This window comes from Lactuca saligna, chromosome 8 (genome assembly GCF_052625555.1).
Source record: "Lactuca saligna cultivar CGN05327 chromosome 8, ASM5262555v1, whole genome shotgun sequence".
In the NCBI taxonomy this organism is placed as follows: domain Eukaryota; kingdom Viridiplantae; phylum Streptophyta; class Magnoliopsida; order Asterales; family Asteraceae; genus Lactuca; species Lactuca saligna.
In genome coordinates this window covers 165,037,723-165,048,104 of record NC_136424.1, presented here as the reverse complement: position 1 = coordinate 165,048,104, position 10,382 = coordinate 165,037,723, and positions in this window count along the sequence as shown.

Genomic DNA, 10,382 nt, shown 5'->3' with positions numbered 1-10,382 from the left:
GGTTGTATTAATGAGGCCTACACTTGATTTGACTAACAATCTTAGTTAATCTTCTAGTTTTACATACACTATATATAAACTATTATAATTATATCTATGGTGTATTTTACACAATTTAAGAACGCGTGATTTAAACATAGTATCTTTAATTAACTTTTAACTAATTAATTTTAATTTAGTTATTTATAATTTCAAATTACTTATGCATTTTTATCCTCTTAGTTCAATTATTTAGGTTTAACAAAATAAAACAATATTTACATCTAAATATAAAACCTAAAATTTGAAATTATAGGCAAAACCCCAAAACCCTAAATATCAGCCAAGGCGCACCATGTCCAACACTTAGCACACCGCATCCTGTAAGTAACAAGTTTCTTAGTTTTTCCCAGCTTTTCAAGAGGTTCTCATAATTAAATCCTTGATCTGATACCACTGAAGGGTTTTGCTATGCATCTACACATGAAATTTAGGAAACATAAACATTTAATAATAACCCAAAATGTACATGCACCCAAGATCTAGGTTTTACTAATTTAGCAACCTACTTTCAAAACTACGAATATAAACTATCAAGGTTGATAAAATGACTAATCTTAAAGTTTAATCAAATATAATTTTGATTCCCTTGAAGATCTTGAAGTCTTAGTTGTTTGTAGATGGATCTTGCACCCAGAAAGGAATACATCTAAAGGCACACACCCAAAAGTCTAAAACCCTAGAAATTAGGGAGAAAGGAGAGAGAACATAAGAACCAAAATTCTCAGCCTTTCAGGAGTTAGGATCAGATTTAATAAAGGTAAAAGGGTCTTTATATAGCCGAGGTTACTTGTAGATAAGTTGAGTTGAATTAATTAAATAATCAGTTTTAATCCTGAGTCAAATCCTTACCTTATCCGTTACCTGGATTGAATTCTAGAAGGCTTCTAAAGTCTCCCCAAAACCATCCACCCCTTAGGGTTTATAGAATCTTCCTCTTGCTTAATTATTGAACAATTAACATTCAGTCCATATACCTTTAAATAAATCTTGATTAATACTAATTAATTATAACTAGTTTCTAATTAATTTATTAACCTATAATAGATTAATAAACTATTTATCTCACTCTATTAAATCTTTTTTCTAGCTATTTTAGCACTTGAGGGCAACCCTAAAAATACTTTTTATTATTATTTCCAATGCTACAACACTTAGATATGACATTGGACACCTATTTCCAATAGTTTCCTAATTGGACAAGTCATCAACTACTATTGGCTGAATAATCTTTGAATAACGAACAAGCGTGCCTTTCACATCAACTACCAAACTCCAATCTAATCAAAACTCATCCCTTAGATAAGTTATCAATTGATCCTTTGTTTCTACAAGATATCATTGTGACCCGAGTCATAGCTAATGAATCAACCTTACAATTTAAAATATGTTTCTCAATTTCCAGTTTATGATCGTCAAATCAAAGTACTAATTGAACACATCAATTTAGACTAGGCCAAGACTAGCCAATGAATGTCATCACCAAACCATCGAGGGGCCCATGATATCTCGTTTCCCATTAAGGCGAAAAGAAACAAATAAACTTTTATTACATAGTTTTTGTCTGCTCATGAAATCACCCATAGACTTACTCTTGATGAACACCAGTGATAGATAACGTTAGAGTTAGACTACTACACAAGCAACTTGTATGCAAATGACTCAATGTGTATCCATTGTAACTATAAAAGATACCATCTTATTAGAATTAATCGTGATTGAATCCATGAAGTAGTCTCTCTCAGTGTGGGTTTCTCCACTACTTCAATTTATATTAAGTGCTCATGAACTTTCTTTGTAGTCCCCAAGCTATGTATAATCACTATAGACAATCTACTAAAACTTAACGACAATCTTAACTCAATACTAACTCCCAAGAGTATGACCAATTTTGGAGTTTTGAGTAAACTAATACTTGGGAAGTAGGGATCTAAACATGCAAAAACAAAACACAATAATAAATTAATTATAAATGGTAACACATTTTTTTTGAAATAACCATAATTTTCAATTTTAAAAGAAGAAAGTTTTACATAGAGGTAGTGGGTAAACGAGCAATAAGCTGTGTCGCAACCCCTTTTTGGATGACAAAACTAATTCTTTTAAAAACGACATCTATAGATCATGTAGTCATAACATTATTATGCATGACCCGTTGGACTCTATTGAGTAGCTCCATAGCTTCTGGTGTAATGAAACCGAAAGTATCAAATGCAAAGGGTATAAACGTGTGTCGATTTTCCAGGAACATTTTCTCATGTTTTGCCACTTTGCTTGATGCAGCTTTTAAAACATCTTGCCCCATAGTGAAAACCCCACTCCCCAAGCCCACAAGATGGGAAACCCCTGTTAGGTCCACGCATGCTTGTTTTCCTCTAGCCCATCTAAATACTAAAACATCAGCTAGTCTAAGTGTTGATCTTCCTTTCAATGGGTCAGTCAGAAAATTCACATGTGCCTCTTTCTTGGTAGAAATTCCAACACACCTAAATATATCGAAAAGAACATCCCTAAACAGATCATGTCAGTATTTGAAACCCGGGAACTCTTTATAATGAACTACATGCTCCCCAAAGGAGTCCAATCATGCCTTGCGACAAACAGGGCAAGATTCCTCAGCCAGAAATAAAGGGGTCATAAGAAGATACTTGAGGATGGCACAATACTCCATTGGCGACTAATGTTGGCCAAGACCGTCAATAGGAATACTCATAAGAAAATCCTGAGCACGTGGGGCCCTTAGACACTAAAAAATTGCTTTCTACCTAATCCTCATGTCGAAGTGAACTTCCATGTCTTGGACAATTTTACTAAAAAGGGCACTAGCCAATGAATGTTGGGCTTTTGGAGGGGCGGTGTCCTTATTAGTGATACCGCTGAAATCAAAGCCCAAAATCATATCACGAAGATAGGCCAAAGCACAAACATAATCTGAATCCATACTACATATGCCGCTATTTCGTAAGATGTTGTCTTGTAACACCCACGATTGAGCTCGTAAGGCCACAAAAGCATATGAGGAAGCCTAACTGCTGAGTACAACGCCAAACCACCGAGCCTAATTGGTTACGAAGCTAGTCACCATTGAAGGTCCCCAAAGAACGGACCCCCACAAACCACAATGTCCTCAATCGACCTACGTAACCGTCTATCAAAACACAAAGAAACCTCTTCCATGTGAACGGGTTGGCATGTTCTCAGGCCAAAGAAAAGGTTGGCGATACCCATGTAAGATCAAAGAAAAATGAGTTCACTCTGGGGGTGATGTAACTGTGGTAGAAGGTGCATCAAACTAACATCCTTGGCAGCACTTTTCATGGCTAACCCACTAATAAAACCCGCATCTCTACTAGAAGCTCCCCCAAGAAGCTTCACCCCCACTGACGGTCGCCCAATGTCATTAGGGAATAAACATTTTTTAAGCTTCCTACCATCGCATGAAGACCAAAATAGCTCAGTTTTCTTGATATTCAGCTTAAGCCCCAATCCTGGGCCTGCCACCCTAATGATGTTCAATACTCTGGGTACCTCTTCTGAATCTCCAATGACAGTCCTATCATCGAGGTACCAAGCATGATGAAGAAGCTTGCAATTGTCTCTAATTTGATGTATAAGTGGGTGCAGTACAAGAGCAAAAAGAAGTGGTCCCAAAGGTTCGCCTTGCTGGACCCCAGTAGTGGACCAAATATGCTTATCTCCCAAATACAACCTTGCTGCATGTCAATATAAGAATTTGACCCATAAGGAAATGGAAGGGCACCTCATTAAATAATGACTATAAAAATTACAAAATTTATTCATTGTTAATCAACTAACAACTAAACTTAACTTCATCTCTCATGCTTATGCTCCTAGAATGAACATTATGTCTTTTGTTGGGCATCCATTTTGGCAACAGATCAATTTGTTTCTCCTCTGATGATACTCGCTTTACAAATATATCTCAATCCTCTACACTATCTTAAATGTAGTGGAATTCCCTCTTTATATGCCTTGACCTTTTGTGATCCCTAGGATCTTTATTCAGAGTGACTTCACCTTCATTATCGCAAAATATCTCCGATGGAACTTTGTTACTTGGAATAACTCCAAGGTCTCTTATGAAGTTTCTAATCAATTTAGCTCTATTGGATGCTTCAGTTACAAAAATCTATTCATACTCGCATGTAGAGTCTTCCACTATATCATGTTTGGAACTTTTCCAAGTCACCACACCACCATTCAAAACGAATACCCATCCGGACTGTGACTTTGAATCATCTTTATCTGTTTAGAAACTTGCATCACCGTATCCTTTTACAACATGTTCTTGTTCTCTAACATATATTTCATATTTCTCAAATACTTTAGAATGTTCTTGACAACCGTCCAATGACTTATTCCTAGATTTTCTTGATATCGACTTACCATGCTCAAAGCGTACGATACATCAGGATGAGTACATGAGATAACGTACATGATTGATCTTATAGTCGAAGCATATGAGACTCAACACATTATGTAACATCCCAAGTTTAGAAGCAAGAAGTTGAAGGGTGCTATATGAAAATAAAGGAAGGGACTCGGCGAGTAGGTCTCTTGACTCGCCAAGTCAAAGCGAGTGTCGGGCATGTGATTAAGTGGCCTGACTCGCCGAGTCGGCGGATGGACTCGACGAGTCGGTGCTGGATGAGGAAAAGCCCTAATCTTCGGGTTTACACCCAATTTAAAGGCCTTAATGTCCTCCCCTCAGCCCGTTTAGCCCCCTTTGAGATCCAGAAACCCTAATTTCATTTGTGAGAATCCTTGGAAGCAAATTGGTGTGATTTGTGAAGGGATCTTGAAGATCAAGACGCTTGGATCAAGGATACTTGAAGAGATATGGATTACACTTCAGTGGGAGGTCATTTTGGAGGTAAGGAATCGTTATCCTTCGCCTTCTCCTTTCTAGTTCCATTTTCATGGAGTTTTAGGGTTTGGTTGGAGAAATATTGATGAGATCTTGGTGCATGAGTTAGATCTGGAGTTGAAACTCCAGATCTGAGTTCTATGTGGATCATTGATGCAGAAATCCTTTCTAGTTGTTCTGCAAAAGCCATTCCCCATGAGTTAAGTTCCTTTCTAGCTTGGTTTTTGGAGTAATGGGGCATGAAACATGTAAAGGTAGCAACTTTATGTTGCTAATGGACTCTAGAGACCTAGAGATATTGTTTGGTGCAAAGGTAGAAACTTTATGTTGCTAATGGACTCTAGAGACCCATACGCGTAGAAAGGAAGTCACAATCCCTAGGGTTAGGTTTTGGAGTTGTTTCCCTGTCATTATATAGGTTATTAGAGATCTTTTGGTGTATTACCAAAATGGTGGTCACGAGACGTCTTGTGACCGGATCTAGGTTAGGATCGGGAGCTGGTAGCCAGGATAGGCAAGCATTGTTAGAGGATAGTGTCATGGAGTTCCACCGGGAGGAGACGATCGAGATTGTTTGGGGATACATTTAGAATATGATTGGGTACTTCAAGATCGCTATGGTTGAGTATTTTGTCGAGCGTCATAAAGACATTGCTGAGACGGTTGCCGAGGCAGCTTTGGCAGCTGTAACGACGGCAGGGAGAGGAGCTGGACGAGCTTTCTAGGATCGGGACTTTTTATTGGTGCATAATCTGATGAGCAGAAGGATACAGTTATCTGGGAGCAGGAAGATGACCTGTACTCGTTATATTTCCGCAGGTTGGGCGGGAGAGTCTAGCTTGTGGGTTTATAGATTTGAGGCTCGGGGGTTTGCTCGAGGCTGGGTTATGGGTCGTGGGAACTCCGGAAAGGAGTGATGATTATGTTCAGCTGGGGTTTTGCAGTTGGAAGTGAAATGGTTGATTGATGAATCGGACCGTCGTTTTGTAGGGCAAGGAGTGCACCTTCTCAGTTTCTAAGCTCGAAGGAGTGAGCAGGCTTGTGACCCCAGGATTAGGTGTATTCCAGCTCGGGGTCAGTTGGTTACAGGAATAGGCAACATTATTTCAGCGTCGGTGAGCTCAGGACGGTAGGCGTGTTATAAGTGTCTGTAAGGTCTGGTTTTCCTTGGATCTCTTGTATCGGATGCAAAGGATTGATTGTGCGATTATTGCACTTTTGGGACTGTAGACTATGTCTTGGGAGTGGTTTGTAGCCCAATTTAGGGCAGAGGTTGTTTCAGCTGTTGGCGTTTGAGCTGGTGAGTGAGTAAGGGTGTGAACCCTGAAGAGTAGCCCCGTCGAAATTACCCGATACCCGAATTACCCGCCCGATTTTTTCGGGTATCGGGTAAATCGGGTATCGGGTAAATTTTTCCGGGTAATCGGGTTACCCGATTTTTTTTCGGGTCGGGTAAAGGGTACATTTTTTGGGTTTCGGGTATACCCGAATTACCCAATTTTTTTTTTTTTTAGAGCTTGTACTATATAGTAGGTATTTGATCACGCTTAAACTAATATCATTATTATAAAACATAAATATATTTATTATGACAATACGACACTAACAATATTAAAAGTAATTTTTATATATCATCACGTTCTTTAAAACTTAACTGTTTTCTATATTATAGTTTTTATTACAACTAACAAACTCATTATTTTGACGAAACTTTAGAACATGACAAAACTTATGACTACATTTATCTTAAACATTTTAAACTTTTAAATTAAGATCTTTAGGTATTTGTTTTTTTAACATCTTATTAGATTAGATTAAGTCGTTAAAAAAATACTTGATATCTCATGTATTATTGAGTAGAAAATCTCAATGTTCAAAGCTTGAGTAACTTCGTTTATGTCTCGTTTGTTTATATAAACAAGACTAATAAAGCACGACGTATTTATTTCATTAAATTTATTTTTAGGTGAAATTCAAAAAAAAAATCATATATTTCGGGTAATACCCGAATTACCCAAACCCGACCCGATACCCGAAGTACCCGAATTTAGTTTGGGTAGGGTAATGGGTAATTTTTCTAACATGAAAAACCCGAATTACCCGACCCGAATTACCCGAAACCCGAAAAAATTACCCGTTCAACACCCCTACTGAAGAGAATGATTTCTAAAGCCCGAAAGCGGGAAGCTTGTTTGGAACACCTTGGAAAAGGGGTTTTATGTGGGATGCCTACAGATGGAGTCCCACAAAAAGGGTTATTCATCATTGTCAGGATTCAGTGGTTAGCAACCGTTAGTGATTGACGGACTAAAAGCGCTAAGAGAAGTAACTCGTTACCGAGGTATTATGTGACAATTGTCAATTCAGGTCATTCTCGGACTCATGCATCTTTATAAAAACCATTCATGCACAACATGCCATGGCCTATTAGTATAAATTAGGTCAAAATCTTGCATAAACTAGGATCCAACTAAGATCTAGGACTAATATACTTGACTCTTACGATTCTAGTAAGTTGCTTAACTACAATAAGAAATGCCAATACCATAATTAGAATGGAACTTCAAACTTTGTTACAATTGAAAAAGGGTATAAAACCCTAAAAATAAATTAAAATATTTTAATTTCATTCCAATATGATAGTGAATATGAAACATTGTTCCAAAAACCCTAAAGAGCCAAAATCCAAATTTATAAACCTTAAAGCTTAAAAACTTTATAAAATTGGCTATAAACTTCCTAATATCAAATTTAAATAATCAAATTATGGGATATAATCAAAGAAATAAAAATTTAAATTATCAAAATTAATCATAATTTATTAGTTAAAAACAAAGATTTTTAAATAAATCAAGAATTACATAAAGAAGAATTTTTATAAAAAAAAAATTGGGTTTTCTAAAAATGAAGAGGGAATTTATTTAATTTGAATTTTAAGAGAGAGGGAGCCTCTCTCACTCATAAATTCGGCCACCTCCTCCAAGGCACCCCTTTTCCCTAAAAATCTTAATCATTTATCCTTCTCTTACACTTCAACTTCCCCTTCACTCTCTCTCTCACACTCCACTCTTTACAATACTCAAACTCTCTCTTCCTCTCTCCAAACCCATGAAAATCATCAGCCAAGAACACCTCTCCACACTCAAATCTTCATCTTCTAAGGTTGTTCTTCAAGGTATACACGAAAATCATTCACCCTTCCTTACTTTTCCTTCTTGTTTTTAAAGGGTTTTCTTGTATTTCTCTTCCTTCTACACAATTATTTATGAACATTAATGAACATGTTCATGAATGTCGAGTTTGATGACGATGGTGGTAGGGTTTCACCCAAGAACAATATGCATGTTGTTTAATGGTGAAATCCAAGGACCAAAACCTATGTCAAACACTAAAGTTCGGATTTTTACAAGTTTTAAAGGTTCATACACCTTATGCATTCAAGTATTTCCTTTAAAAACATCACTATGACAAACATATGTCCATGCATGGTCTTCAAACCGCAATGCATGTGATGAACACCAAGCTAAAGAGCTTGATGATCAAAGTACATTGTTAATAGTGCTTGTAAATGATTTTGTCTATAAAAATATCTAGAAGTTCTTTTTTGTTCGAAATAAAAACTTTCCATATTCCCATTAAGATAATATGAAAATCTGGAAAATCCCAAGAGTTTTTATCATTTCCTTGATTTATTAAAATTGTTACAAGAAAACAAGGGCATAAATCACATAAAATACTTCCAGAGGTCTATAAATCCGGAATAAATTCGTGGATGACTCTTATGGTGAATAATAACCTCTCATTAAATTTCATCGATTTATGTTGCTGTTTAGTATGATTTTCGATTTTCTTTTTGTTTAGGTGCAATAAATCACACAACCACTTTAGATAGTGTGAAAATTGTATCTAACAATTTTCGCAGCTCTTACTTGTGGTGGGAGACTCCGAAAAATAATGTCAGAATTTTTCATCATGCCTTTCTATTTTTCCCAATTTTTGGTAATTATAATGGCCTAAAAATAGTAAAAATAGTTCTGATTATCCAAAATTCATGAACATTTACCAGAACATCATGTTGTACATTAGGAGGTTACATAAAGATTTTTATGATTTTTCTCTACTGTATACTATTTTTCTACTATTTTCGAAGGTTAAATACACTTAAATACACATAAATACCCAAAATCGGATTATACAATATCAAAAACCACTTTTGGTGTTTTTCCCTGATTACTTACACTGTAATGATGTTACCAAAATTTTTGGTAATTTATTTTAACTGTTTATTATTTACTCTTCAATTGATGATTATTTAAGGGGATAAAACAAGGAAAACTAGAAATACTCACTGAAAAATATCTTTTATATTTTTCCCAGCCTAGTTATGTATAATAACAGTTAAATAAAAAGATTGGGTAATTTTGGAAACTGTTTTCTATTTATTTCAATTTTTATTGGAATAAATGCTCAAAAATCATAAAATATAATTAAACAGCTTGGAAATCCATTTTTATATTTTTCCCAGCTTATTAATGTGTAATAACAGTAAAATAAAAAGTTTGAGAATTTTTATCCTTTGAATGCTATTTTTCGTGAATTTATGTTGTTATGAAGGCTAAAAAAATTTGAAAAATAGTTAACCATATCTAAAATTTAAGGAAAATTTTCTGGAAAACCTCTATTGTATTTAGAATGAAAATACAAGATTTGACAATTTTTGGAAACTGTTTGATAATATTTTACATTTTTAGGAATTTAAAACACCTTTAAATGAGTTGAAACATCCTTAAATTTATATTACTAAATCTGGAAAATTAATATCCCAAAGTTGTATTAATCGCATGACTTGTAGAATTTCATCATTTCAGAAAAAGTGTAACCAATTAATATAAAATCCAATATTAGAACATAAATTGGCATTTCACTATATGTAGAGTTTAGAATATTAGCATTATATTTCGACATGGAAACTCACTAGTGTGTGTTTGATGTCGTAGGATCCCGGTATTAAGACTTTGGTGTATTTCGAGGCACCACTTGTATCTACTTGAAACATTGTGAGTATTGACGCATTCCCTTATTTTCAATTTTTATGTTTTGGGGTAGAAAAGCATGTCCAGAAAAACTATTATTTGCATGTTGTATTTAAATTCATTTGTATCAAACATGATTGCTATTGTATTGCTATGTCTCTCTATGTATGTCTAAGCAACACGGAACATGAGAACTTATCGTACTAAGGCCCTTCCCTTATCTCTAACCATTAACTCTTTGAGCCAATGGTCTTTATGGATAGCGCTATTAGGAATTGACAACTCCTCACTCGCCCTATTGATGGAGTGCATGATACCATATTCATCTATGGAACGATAAGCATAGATCTCGATAGGGCTTCAGTCATAGGTTTGGTTGAGACTCATTGTTTGCTCATACACATACAAACTCGTTTCTTGTT